Source organism: Eretmochelys imbricata, chromosome 14 (genome assembly GCF_965152235.1).
Source record: "Eretmochelys imbricata isolate rEreImb1 chromosome 14, rEreImb1.hap1, whole genome shotgun sequence".
Taxonomy (NCBI): Eukaryota; Metazoa; Chordata; order Testudines; family Cheloniidae; genus Eretmochelys; species Eretmochelys imbricata.
Genome location: NC_135585.1, coordinates 26,353,856 through 26,368,162, shown reverse-complemented (window position 1 = coordinate 26,368,162; position 14,307 = coordinate 26,353,856). Strand labels below are relative to the sequence as shown.

General features: G+C 47.6%; 1 pseudogene; it reads right to left on the bottom strand.

Moving 5' to 3' along the window:
- Positions 1–306: 306 nt before the first annotated feature.
- LOC144274931 (myosin-13-like) overlaps positions 307–14,307 on the bottom strand; it is a 28,978-nt pseudogene continuing 14,977 nt past the window's right edge.

Sequence of the window (14,307 nt, the reverse complement as noted above, 5' to 3'; positions counted from 1 at the left end):
GGAATACGATGTGCAATTCTGGTCTTTTATGTGTAAGAAAGATTAATTCAAACTGGAACAGGTGCCGAGAAGGGCTACTAGGATGATCTGAGGCATGGAAAACCTACCTTATGAGAGGAGACTTAAGGAGCTTTGCTTGTTTAGCCTAACAAGACAAAGCCTGAGGGGAGATATGGTTGCTCTCTATAAATCCACCACAGGGATAAACGCCAGAGAGGGAGAGGAGTTATGTAAGTCAAGGGTCAATGCTGAAATGGATATGAACTGGCCATCAACAAGTTTAGGCTTGAAATTAGATGAAGGTTTCTAACCATCAGAGGAGGGAAGTTCTAGGACAGCCTGCCAAGGGCAGTAATGGGGGCAAAGAACTTAATTGGTTTCAAGACTGAGCTTGATAAATTTCTGGAGGGGATGATGTGATGAGACTGCCTACAATGGCATATGGCCCATTGGCAGCTGCTGGTAGCAAATATCTCCCATGGCTGGAGATGGGACACTATCTCTAGGTTACTGAGTTACTACGGTGGCTCTGAGTTACTACTGTGAATTCTTTCAAAGATGTCTGGCTGGTGTGTATTGCTGACACACCCTAACTGAACGCCATATTTGTGGTCGGGAAGGAATTTTTCTGCAGGTCAGATTGGCAGAGATCCTGTGGGGTTTTCACCTTTCTCTGCAGCGTGGGGCATGGGTCACTTGCTATTTGAACTAGAGCAAATGGTGGATTCTCTATGACTTGAAGTCTTTAAATCATGATTTGAGGACTTCAGTAACTCAGCCAGAGGTTAGGGGGTCTATTACAGGAGTGGGTGGGTGAGGTTCAGCGGCCTGCAGTGTGCAGGAGGTCAGACTAGATGATCACGATGGTCCCTTCTGGCCTTAAAGTCTGAGTCTATGAGTCTATAACAGTGACTAGACTCTGCCCAGACCTAGCAGGCTTGGAAGCACATGGGACCCAGTGACTGGGTACATTCGCGACAGACGGGTGACTGTACAGAGGGGGACTGGTCCACATTGTGACTATTCTCAAGTCCACGTTCACAACCTTCTCCCTGGCTCATGAAGATTCAGTCTCTGCTGTAGAGTCCCTCCCTGCCAGCTGATGAGGATCAGTCTCTGCCCCATCCCTTCTCTAACAAGGTATCCCCTCCAGCACCTGTTGTAGGTTCTGCACTAGCAGATGTGGGAGCAACTTGTGCTCTATCTCACATTTCACAGACCCCAGTGGGGAGTATGCTGTGTCTATGTGCCATGGCTGCAGGGGGGCTGGAACAATTTGTATAGTGGGGGTGCTGTGAGCCATTGAACCAAACTGTAAACCCTGTATAAGATGGAAGCCACTTCAAGCCACGGGGTGTGGCAGCACCCTCTGCACCCCTAGTTCCAGCACCTATGCATGGCTGATGCTCCAGGGGTTATTTGCTGCTGGGTGGGAGCATTTTATGCCCATTTTGTATTCACTTTGCTGAGGTGTAAGTGACAAGAGCAGGGGCAGAGCAGTGGGGAGTCTGGCCGCTAGTCTATGAGTGTTGTGAAGTAGGGAGGGAAGCAGGCAGGAAAGGGGCAGTTCATTACATTTGAAGGAGTGGAAGTTACTCACAGTCTGCACTTGGAGCTGCAGGTCATTTTTCTCTTGCGGCAGGGTCACCATTTTCTCCTCCAGTTCTTTCCTTTTTGCCTCAGACTTAGCAAGCTCCTCCTTCGTTTTCTCAAACTCTTCCTTCATGTTGGCCATCTCCTTCTCAACTTCAGCACTCTTCAGCAAGGGCTGGATCTTGAAGTACAGCTTCATCCAGGGCCAGTGCTTGACGTTCATGAATGAGCGAATGTTGCATTGCAGAGTGTAGATGGATTCCCTGAAAATCCATTAAACTACAGCTTAAAGAATGCAGAGTATGGAGCCAATGGGACTTGGGTTAGGAATGAATTCCAGATATTAGAATGACAGTTTCTAAGTACCATCTAAACAGCTTTTGTGGGAGATTCATGTTGAAACCACTACATTACTGGGTGCAAACAAGATACTTCTAGTCCCCGTGGAGCTGCAATCATGGGCACTCTCTGAACAGAACACAAAGAAATGCTCTGGAACAGAAAAAACACTTCTGGACTATAACTTGTGGGGCCTTTAGAATGTGATTTCCCCAAATCTCAATGCTGCTCAGGCTAATGCTACTGAGAAGAACTGGCTGCAGCACTCCGCCTGCCCAGGGAATACAGGTTTAGAGAGGCAGTTGCCTGTTACCTTCTCTCACACATCTTCTTGAATTCTACACACATAAGATACCCTCTGCGCACAGCCTGCGTATGGGTGATGAGGCTCACAAGCTTCTCATCTCGTATCTCCTCCAGCAGACCCAGGAAACCACCCTTGAAGAATACCTGCAGCGTCATGGAGAGATACAGTATTAGTCTGGGGTCAAAGCGGGCATGCAGCCAACAGAGAAGACACAGGACATAGCAGCAAAGAAAGGGTTCCCATGGCGTGAAGACCTGAAGAGCTGGAGGCATGCTGGATCACCTTGACAGCCCTGAGTGTGCACTGACACCAGCACATGTCACTCAGTTGGAGCCTGCTCCCCATGTCACCCTAGCCCTGCTGGCATGCTCTCAGAACAGCATGAGTCACTCAGCGCCCTCCGTGATCTCATGACAAACTCAAATTATTAAAGCAAAGCCCTATGATAATGCCACATCTGGCTAGGGAGCTCAAGCTGACAGCCACTAATGAGCCATCAGGGTAGGGCTCTTGCATCCCCCGGCAGCAAGGTGACTAGGAGCCGGCCAAGTAGTTTTCTCCGGCTCTGTTCAAAGCCAGCAATGACCATGGTAAGCAAAGGGGGAGAGGGGTGCTATTACTACAGCAATGCTCACGAATTCGTAACAGCCCTTTCTGTTCTATTGCTCACCCACACGCTACCCTTCTGCAGCCCAGCACGACAGCTGAGCAGTCACACAAAAACCTGGACTGCACATTGCCAGGGAAACATACAGCGGCGCCTTCCATAAGTGCTGTTAGCTGTAGTCGTGACTGCTCCCCGTGCCCCTCACCTGTCCTCCCCCCAGTGCAGATGCTGTCTGCATCCCAAGAAGATGCTGATGAGAGTGTGTGGGGCTGGAATGTTCCATTTTCCAGGGTTTATTTTCAATCTTTGCAGCATATCAAAGCAATTACCATGGACCATGGGAGGCTCTTCCAAAAATCAAAGTGCCCTGTGGCCAAAGGCTCCTGCTCCTGCCGCCTATGAGCTCTTGCAGGGAAAGCAAAGCAGGTTTTCTGCAAATTACCTAGGAGTCCAGTGTCACCTTAAAGACTAACAGATTTATTTCGGCATAAGTTTTGTGGGTATAAAGCTCATTTCTTCAGATGCAGGGAGTGAAAATGACAGATACAGCATAAATGTATATTGGCACATGAAGAGAAGGGAGTTACCTTACAAGTGGAGAACCAATGTTGGAGGCCAATTTAATCAGGTTGGATGTAGTCCACTCCCAATAATTAAGCTACCCCCTCTGAAATTGACTAGGGTTTCTCTCGCCCATTAAAAGGCATTGTTCCTCATGAGTCTGGGACATCCAAGCCATGAGCCTGCGTGTCAGGTGTGTCGCTGCTTTCCTGAGCACCAGCTCAGACACAGTGAAGGAGAGAGGAAGCCGTGAAGGGAGAAACAAGTCTGCCCAGAAAGGCATGTTTGGGCTCAGTGCAGGCACCGGGCACCACATCTAACATGGGCACAACCAGCATGGCTCTGTTGTGGCAATATGGCATTGCTGTTAGCAGCAGAGTTCGGAGACCAGCTGCACGCGCAGCCCTCCAGGTGGCTGCTTTCTGCTTTTGCTCTCACCCCTACTGGATTTTGTTTCCTCTTTTGATGGTGAACTTGAGTTTCCTTTTCTGTGAACATTTGTAGAACTGGACTTCCTACCTTAACATTTATAAGAAATGAATACAAGAGGGGTGTGAAAATAGCAAATCAAATCCCAGGCTCCAGTTCGGTGCAGTATTCATGAATTTTCCCCACTGTTTATTGTCATGTGTCACGCTGCCCCTCCCCAGGTGGAGGTACATGCTCACCTCTACATATGAGCATTACCTTACAGTGGCCAAATCTGTACTGACTGTGATCGACATCAATGGAGGAGAGAGGCTTTTCTGAAGCATTCTTATTGTCAATGGACTGGCCTTCGGGGATGGCTGAGGCATTCAGGATTTTGTATCTGTGGGGAAAGAAGCAGCAGGTTTTAGACAGGGTCAGGAGGACACTAATAATAAGCAGGACATTGCAGAGCGACAGGAAGGTGCGCTGCTTGGAGGTCATTGAATACGCTGTCTAACATCAAGAGGGCTTTGATTATGCGAACTGTGGGTGAACTGAACATTATGACAGGGACCACATATAATTCACTCATTCTCCACTGGAATTCGCTGGCTGTGTTATTATGTGGGTCATTAGCACCAGCAGTTAGGAAGGACACAGTGAGAACTGTCCAGTCCTTTCTTTTTCACCCTGTTACATAAACCAGAACAAGGGGACACTCGATGACTTTAAAAGGGAAGTAAATGTAAAAGCACTAAAGGAAAATACTTCTTTCCAGAATGAATACGTAGCTTGCGGAACTCTCGCCCACAAAGTGATCCAGGGAAATACTGTGGCTTGGATAAAAAATGGCCTGTATAATTGTCTGACTGCTGTTAATAGTCTGTGCATTCTGCAAGATAACAGCTGGATTGGGGTAGTCCTGTCTCATGCCTAAGGGCAGGTTGTTCCTCTGCAGGGATTTTGAGGGATTTCCCGCACATACAGCATTACTCCATTATCTATGGAATCTTTGCATACTTGGATTGACTTGCCTATTTTAATTGCTAACAAAACCAAAGAAAGTGCTTGCCTTGAAGTGCAGTTTAGGTGTCCCACTAGATCCCAACTGCATTTAAGTAGCCAATTGGCTACTGGAACAAAGTTTTCTCTGCGGTTGGCATGGAAACCGTGACTTGCTGGATCACACATCAGGGGCAGAGGACAGGGCATTTTCAGAGGCAGAGTTTTGATTCTGGGTTTGATTCTGGCCAGCTGTTATTGTGCTATGTAATGCGTGTGTATTTTTGCATACACACTCAGAGATGTTTGATAAGAGCTATTTATACATCAAATTAATGTATAAATTAAGCCTTTTTTCACCTTTCTTTGAAGCATCAGTAACTGGCCATTTCTGCTTGGATGGACCAATAATCTGATCTAGTCTGACAGGAGATGGGATACCAGACGAGGGAGAGTCTGAAGCGGTGTGACAGATCCTATTTACCTCTCATCCCAAATGGGAGCGGTCTCTAGACACAGCAGTAATAGAAATAATCTAAGGCTAAAACCAAATAAGGATAAAAACTTGTCTGTTTCGTTCACCCGTTACATCCTGTCTGACATGTACATTGTCAACTCCCTGGGGCAGGGACTGTCAGCTGTGTTGGGCCCTACCCCAATGGGCCCTGATCCTCGATTGGGTTATAGGCACTGCCATACTGTCACTCATAGTAATAATTAAAGACACACCTTTGTTTAAAGGCAGCGTATAGGATTCTGCTTGGGAACCCCTTCCTACAAATCCAGATGCCTTCCATCACACCGCTACACCGCAGCTGGTGCATCACCAGGTGATGGTCCATTATACCTTAAACGAGATAAAACAGCAATGACTGTCAACACGTGCACACAGGCGCTTCTCATTCCAAAGGATCCCAGACTGATCAGCACTCAGAAATCTCTCCTTCTACTGAAATGCAGCCACCTCAAGGGCAAAAGACAGCAGCTGTCTAACCATGAGACTGCACAATGCCTAGGACAGGAAGCGAAGATGAAGGGAGGATCACACTGAAGCTGCAGAGGAAAGTTTGAGTAGCAACTGCTCAAGGTGCGAGTTGTACAGGACACTAGGGCTGGCACAACCCCCCCTTGCAAAGAGTGGCTAGGAATCTCCACTGGCTGCAAATTAATGGGGAGGGAGCTCATCTCAAAGATAGCAGAACCAGGCCTAGCCTAGAAACTGCCCTAAGAGGCCAGCTGAGATCTCCCTACCTACCATTGGGGTATCCCCATTTGGTGTGCAGAGCTGGCTCAGTGCCTTAACGTACAGGGTGTGTCAGGAATAAGGGTTGTGTGGGGAAGGGGGCATGACTGGGGTACACTGTGCCTTGGGAATCCTCCACAGAGTGGAAGGGCCTGTGGGGGCCATGGCAGCCAGTGTGAATGTGTAAGATTTGGTCACTAGTGGAGTGTGACAATATGTGATCTCTGGTCAGTTTATTAGCATGTGTGTAGGTTCTTTTATTGTTTTTAATATATTTTCTCTGTAATGCTTTTATCTCAAGAATAAATGTGCTTTCTTAGACACAGCTGGGTGGTAACTTAACTGTGGCAATTACCCTGTTTGTAGCCTTCAAAGAGAAAGCAAAGCGGAGCAGGCTGGCTTAGGCAGTCTGACTTTGTTGGGGAGGTCACAGTATAGAGAGGGAGCTAAGCAGCCTGGAAATACCCGGTCAGTAGGGTCTGCCCAGGAGATGTGAAGGCTGGAGATCTGAAAGCCTAGAGTGGATCCCTTGCTGGACCACAGAGGGGGAATACAGTTGTCATTGCCCTGTACGGTGACATACTCAACCCACTCCCCTATCCCACACATACGCATCCTGCTCACTCCTGGCCAGATACCCCTCCGTATATACGCACCCCTTGTGGTACACTGCTCCAGCCCCTGGCACCTCATAGAATATAAGGGTTGGAAGGGACCTCAGGTGGTCATCTAGTCCAACCCCCTGCTCAAAGCAGGACCAATCCCCAACTAAATCATCCCAGCCAGGGCTTTGTCAAGCCTGACCTTAAAAATATCTAAGGAAGGAGATTCCACCACCTCCCTAGGTAACGCATTCCAGTGCTTCACCACCCTCCTAGTGAAAAAGTTTTTCCTAATATCCAACCTAAACCTCCCCCACTGCAACTTGAGACCATTACTCCTTGTTCTATCATCAGCTACCACTGAGAACAGTCTAGAGCCATCCTCTTTGGAACCCCCTTTCAGGTAGTTGAAAGCAGCTATCAAATCCCCCCTCATTCTTCTCTTCCGCAGACTAAACAATCCCAGTTCCCTCAGCCTCTCCTCATAAGTCATGTGTTCCAGACCCCTAATCATTTTTGTTGCCCTTCGCTGGACTCTCTCCAATTTTTCCACATCCTTCTTGTAGTGTGGGGCCCAAAACTGGACACAGTACTCCAGATGAGGCCTCACCAATGTCAAATAGAGGTGAACGATCACGTCCCTCGATCTGCTGGCAATGCCCCTACATATACATCCCAAAATGCCATTGGCCTTCTTGGCAACAAGGGCACACTGTTGACTCATATCCAGCTTCTCGTCCACTGTAACCCCTAGGTCCTTTTCTGCAGAACTGCTGCCAAGCCATTCTGTTCCTAGTCTGTAGCGGTGCATGGGATTCTTCTGTCCTAAGTGCAGGACTCTGCACTTGTCCTTGTTGAACGTCATTGATTTCTTTTGGCCCAATCCTCTAATTTGTCTAGGGCCCTCTGTATCCTATCCCTACCCTCCAGCATATCTATCTCTCCTCCCAGGTTAGTCTCATCTGCAAACTTGCTGAGGGTGCGATCCACACCATCCTCCAGATCATTTATGAAGATATGGAACAAAACCGGCCCAAGGACCAACCCTTGGGGCACTCCACTTGATACCGGCTGCCAACTAGACATGGAGGCATTGATCACTACCTGTTGAGCCTGACAATCTAGCCAACTTTCTATGCACCTTATAGTCCATTCATCCAGCCCATACTTCTTTAACTTGCTGGCAAGAATACTGTGGGAGACCGTGTCAAAAGCTTTGCTAAAGTCAAGGAACAACACGTCCACCATTTTCCCCTCATCCACAGAGCCAGTTATCTCGTCATAGAAGGCAATTAGATTAGTCAGGCATGACTTGCCCTTGGAGAATCCATGCTGACTGTTCCTGATCACTTTCCTCTCGTCTAAAGTGCTTCAGAATTGATTCCTTGAGGACATGCTCCATGATTTTTCCAGGGACTGAGGTGAGGCTGACTGGCCTGTAGTTCCCAGGATCCTCCTTTTTCTCTTTTTTAAAGATGGAAGAAAAGGGATAATCCTGTCCCTAAGGCTCAATTGGAGACCAACTGTAGCATTCAGCCACATTTTCCTCCTTTTGATTCCATTCCACAGCCACTCACACAGGTTCTGCACATGTGACTGTTCCCAGGGAGCTAATTTGTGGCCTAGAGATGAGCTTAATTTAAATCAAGAAACCAAATATGTTGCATGCCTAAATGGAATTTGTTTCAGGTGAAAGCCAAAGCCCATTAAAAGATGAAACTCACTGACCAGGGAACAGAAACACCATGTGACTTCCATAACCAGAGTTTTCAAGTAATCCCAGATTGGAATGTGTTTGAGAAAGCGACCCGCCAAACAGTTCTAAATGGTAGGAATGGTAAAAATTTGGAGGGAGCTGTAAACGAATGTTAAGCTGTATTATAATGTTCAGCCACTGGGTGGAGCCTGTATAACATACTTAATTTCATTGTTTGCTGCATTGTTGTAGCCATGTTGGGCCCAGGACATTAGAGAAACAAAGTGTGTGAGGTCCTATCTTTTGTTGGACCAACTTCTGCTAGTGAAAGAGACTAGCTTTCAAGCTACCACAGAGCTCTGCTTCAGGACCATGTAAGCTCAAAAGCTTGTTTCTTTCACCAACAGAAGTCGGTCCATTTCATAAATATAAAGGGAAGGGTAAACACCTTTAAATCCCTCCTGGCCAGAGGAAAAACCCTTTCACCTCTAAAGGGTTAAGAAGCTAAGACAACCTTGCTGGCACCTGACCAAAATGACCAATGAGGAGACAAGATAGTTTCAAAGCTGGAGGGGCGGGGGAAACAAAGGGCTCTCTCTGTCTGTTTGTTGCTTTTGCTGGGACCAGAGCAGGAATGCAGGTCAGAACTCCTGTAAAAAGTCAGTAAGCAATCTAGTTAGATATACGTTATACTCTATTTTAGATATACGTTAGATTCTGTTTTGTTTTGTTTGTTTTGTTAGATTCTGTTTTGTGCTGGAAATGGCCCACCTTGATTACCATGCACATTGTAGGGAGAGTGGTCACTTTGGATGAGCTATTACCAGCAGGAGAGTGAGTTTGTGTGTGTATGGGGGTGGGGGGGTGAGAAAACCTGGATTTGTGCTGGAAATGGCCAACTTGATTATGATGCACATTGTAGGGAGAGTGGTCACTTTGGATAAGCTATTACCAGCAGGAGAGTGAGTTTGTGTGTGTGATTTTTGGAGGGAGGTGAGGGGGTGAGAGAACCTGGATTTGCGCAGGAAATGGCCCACCTTGATTATCATACACATTGTGAAGAGAGTGGTCACTTTGGATGGGCTATTACCAGCAGGAGAGTGAGTTTGTGTGGGGGAGGCGGAGGGTGAGAAAACCTGGATTTGTGCTGGAAATGGCCCAATTTGATGATCACTTTAGATAAGCTATTACCAGCAGGACAGTGGGGCGGGAGGAGGTATTGTTTCATGGTCTCTGTGTGTATATAATGTCTTCTGCAGTTTCCACGGTATGCATCCGATGAAGTGAGCTGTAGCTCATGAAAGCTCATGCTCAAATAAATTGGTTAGTCTCTAAGGTGCCACAAGTACTCCTTTTCTTTTTGCAAATACAGACTGACACGGCTGTTACTCTGAAACCTGTTTTGTTTAAATGGCTGATAAAATAAGTTGTGCTGAATGGAATGTATATTCCTGTTTTTGTGTCTTTTTGTAACTTAAGGTATAGCCTAGAGAGATTCTCTATGTTTTGAATCTGATTACCCTGTAAGGTATTTACCATCCTGATTTTACAGAGGGGATTCTTTTACTTTTTCTTTAATTAAAATTCTTCTTTTCAGAACCTGATTGCTTTTTCCTTGTTCTTAAGATCCAAGGGTTTGGGTCTGTATTCACCTATGCAAATTGGTTATGATTTTTATCAAGCCTTCCCCAGGAAAGGGGGTGTAAGGCTTGGGGGGATTTGGGGGAGAAAGACGTTTCCAAGTGGGCTCTTTCCCTGTTATATTTGTTAGACGCTCGGTGGTGGCAGCAAAAGGTAAAATAGTTTGTAGCTTGGGGAAGTTTTAACCTAAGCTGGTAAAAATAAGCTTAGGGGGTTTTTCATGCAGGTCCCCACATCTGTACCCTAGAGTTCAGAGTGGGGAAAGAACCTTGACAGTCCATTACAATGATAGTACCTCATCCACCTTGTCGTTCTAATATCTCACAGCAGCCATTCAAGGCGGTGCATTAAAATGTCTTATACCGACCATACCTCTGGTATATCTCTCTGGGAAGGAAGCCGTGTAACCAGTCCATATCTTGGACAAGAAACTGACCTTCTAGTAGCAGCCCTGCAACCTACCATGAACAAGGTGTCCATAACAAGTCCTGATCCCATTGACTGCCCTGGGACCTGACCTATTGACAGCCCTAGGACCTGACTTTCATCCTCTGTCCATAGAACAGGAAGCAGGGACAGCACCAATATGCTTCTCTCCCATGCATCAGCCACATCCTGGAGAGGCCACGGCTAGGTGAGAGGAAAGGTATTCCCCATGGCCCCTGCTGACAGCAGGCGGGGAACATTGCTGCGAACATTCCCCCAGAGTATGTCAACCCAGGTGCCACACTGCCTGACAACTCTACCTTCTGTGCCATCCAGTTCCGCCTGCTCCTCTCGTTGCTTCTGTTTGAACTTTAAGTTCCCATAGTGCATGACTGCCCCTGTCATCTTGTAGATTCCCACCTTCTCCTCAGGGTTGAAGCCCAGGATTTCAATGGCACTCTGTGTAGAGGAACCAGGACCGTCAAACAGCACAAGGGTTCAAATAGACAGTTGCACAGTAAACCACTTGGGGCAGGGCTTTGACAGGAAAATGGGCCTTACCCTAGGTTGGGTTCCCTGCACACAACCACCCTCAGCATCTTGCTTGGCCAATGCCTGTCCTGGTGCTTGCCAGGAGCTGTGAGGGAGGGAGTGCGGCAAGCCTAAAAATATCTTTTGTTTTAATTCCAATTCTCCTTGTGGTCAGGTGAAAGTAGCCCAAGCTCCTTACACTTCTGCCCTGTCAAGAGACAGCAGGGACTACTGTCAATCAGCAGTAAGGGCGAGATATAATTTTCTGACTGCAATGATCATTAGATGCCACTGGGGGGCAAAAAAGACCACGTCCGGGGCTCTTCGCAGCCAGGTTTTCCCTGGTAATACAGCAGTACTTCAGAGTTACGAACACCAGTGTTATGAACACCAGAGTTACGAACTGACCAGGCAACCGCATACCACATTTGCAATGGGAAGTAAACAATCAGGCAGCAGCAGAGACACACACGCACAAAACGCAAATACAGAACAGTCCTCTGTTAAACGTAAACTACTAAAAAAAAGGGAAAGTAGCATTTTTCTTCTGCATAGTAAAGTTTCAAAGCCGTATTAAGTCTGTGTTCAGTTGTAAATGTATGGAAGAGCCACCGTAATGTTTTGTTCAGGGTTACGAACATTTCAGAGTTATGAAGAACCTGCATTCCGGAGGTGTTTGTAACTCTGAGATTCCACTGCAGCTGAAATAGCATCTTAAGCAGTAAGGCAGCAATGTATGGGACCCTGGCAGCCCTTCCCCTCCATGAATCAGAGACCCAACATCACAGCCCTCCCCTTCCTGTGTCCCTGCCAGGTGCAGCAGTACTGCAGGCTGCACTGTGGATGGAGCAGATGCAAGCTGCCCATTGGGGCAAGGACCATCTGCTCCGCGTTTCTACAGCACCTAGCACAGGGAGATCCTGGTCAGGACAGGGCTCTGAGGTGCTTTGGTAATACAAATCACAACGACTGGCAGCGCAGGAAGAGGATGGATCTGCACCTGCATTCTGCTAGTGCTGTTATTGCCTTTCAGACCATGCAGCTCCATCCCGTTCAGGTTACAGAAAGCCTCTCTTCCACATGTTGCTGAGGGTCCTGTGTGTGACTGCAAAGCGGGTGTGTGGAAGATAGGGAACCGGAGGGCTGGGTGGCACCATTTCCCAGGACCTAGCAGCCCCTGCAGTTTTGGGCCAGCTCTCACTTCTCCAATCCATCAGTCTCATGCACCTTGTAAAATGTCTTTTAGTCAAACTCCTCCCTCAACTCAGGGGCCGTGCGGAGCTGTGATGCAAACCAAGGGCTTGTGCACATGCTATGTCAGGGATGTCTTTAGCCCATGGGTAAGGCACTTGCTTAGGATGTGGAATACCAGCGTTCAAACCCTAACTCTAAAGCAGCAACTGGAGCTCAGCTTTCCCCACTGGGAGCACCTACCCAGAAGACCGTAGGCTCTGGTCCTCTCCGTCTCACCTCCTGCAGGTGTTCCACTTTGTACAAGTACAGAAATATTCATTGCTATAGATGTGAGTGAGCATGACTCTATAGCCTGGTGACTGAGGCACTACGATAGCCCAGATCAGATCTGCCTGGAAGTTAGGAGACATGTGGATCCTGACCTGAGCTTCGCAGCTTGGTCCCATGTGTCATATTAACAGGTGCTGGGCCTTGGACAAAAGTTTGGTGAGCAAGATATGTTTTTGGATAAAACTGGAGGCCAAACAGCAAACGAGTAACAATGTGTCCAGGCTGAAAAGGGTTTTGTCCTCTGAGCTGGTTGGGCAGCAGATCTATGGCACATCAGTGCAGCAGAAAGGGGACAAAACCCTGGTAGTCCAGCACATGAACCAGGAGAAGGGTTTAGGAGTTATTAGGAAAAATCCCTTTGAAACCATCTTCCCACAACACAAATGCAGTAATGAAGTCACACAGAGTACGAGATTGGATTGCAAAGGGGCAGAACCAAAGATTACACTGCTATTGGGCCAAATCCATTCCTCGTGTGACTTTGTGGTGCTCGCCGGATTTCTGCAAGGGATAGCTCTGACCCCATGCAATGCCAAAGGGCTTGCTAGACCCTGTTGCTTCCTATCTGTGCATGAGCTGATTTTCACCTCAGTAGCAAAGGGGAAGCTCTGGGGCAACTTTTTCAATATTATGAAAAGGTCTGATAATGTTGGGTGGGGCAAGGGCCATCTCCCCCTCTCTCCCCGCCCCTGCCCACAGCCAAAGAAGTGCTCAGATCTAGGGACAGAGTATCCATATGGGTCACCAGGAGGAGAGGGGGCTGCATTTGTGTTAGTGCCCTCCCCTGTTATTGGGCTGGAGGCAGGCACCATGGTTACATCCTCCAGACCGTGCTTCGCCAGAGGGGGCAGACTGGTGAGCATAAGGGGGCCTTCTGGCCTTAACATCGATGGATCTTCCCATTTAGTGAAGTCAGTGGAACTCCTCTTGTGTGTAAGCGTGAACAGGATCATGCCCCAAAGGGCCTAGGTCTGGGAGGTGCTGAGTGCCTTCTACCCCACTTATATGCCAGGGGAGACATGTGCCCTCAGCACCTGTGAAGAGCATGAGTGGTCTGTAGTACAAGGAGCAGGACTGATGGGGGCAGGAAGGTGGGGTCAATGGTCAGCATTTCGGCCCGATGGTCCAAATATGTCTAATTCCCCTGCTATACATATTGTTAATGATTTGTATTACCAAGCACCTAGGAGCCTCTGCCAGGTGCTGTACAGCCACAGAGAGAAGTGATGCTCCCTGTCCCGCTGTGATACTCACATCTGTAGCCATCAGCTCCTCACTGTCATCGATGTTGGCGACAGTGAGTTCACCCTGGCTCACATAGGGGAAGTCGTAGCCGTTGGTAGAAATGAGAAGCAGATCTGCAAACAAACAACGTGTCATTAGCTTCAGAGTCACAGGCCCAGCAGAATGGCTACACGGTTCGAATGCCAACGAACTAAACACAGCATGGCCAGCACTTACCAATGAGCTCAGGCTTCTTACTGGACATTATCTGGTAAAAAATATGATAACTCCTTTCACTAGCCAACTGAAATGTTACCTGGGATTTCTCCAGGAGATCTAACAGGGCAAAAAGTCAGACAGAGTTATTGTCCCCGGCGAATTCGTTACCAATACTGTTCAAATACTGCCCATAAGAGCTTGCTGCCACTCACAAGTTTCAATATCTGCTGAAGTCAGCTTCCCTGTGGTCCCAAAGTGGATCCGGATGAATTTGCCCTATTGAATTATACAAACCCAACTTATACAATTATACCAACACACATGCTGTGCACTGAGCAGCTACAGTAATCAGTGTATTTCATGTGGGATATGTTCTCTGCC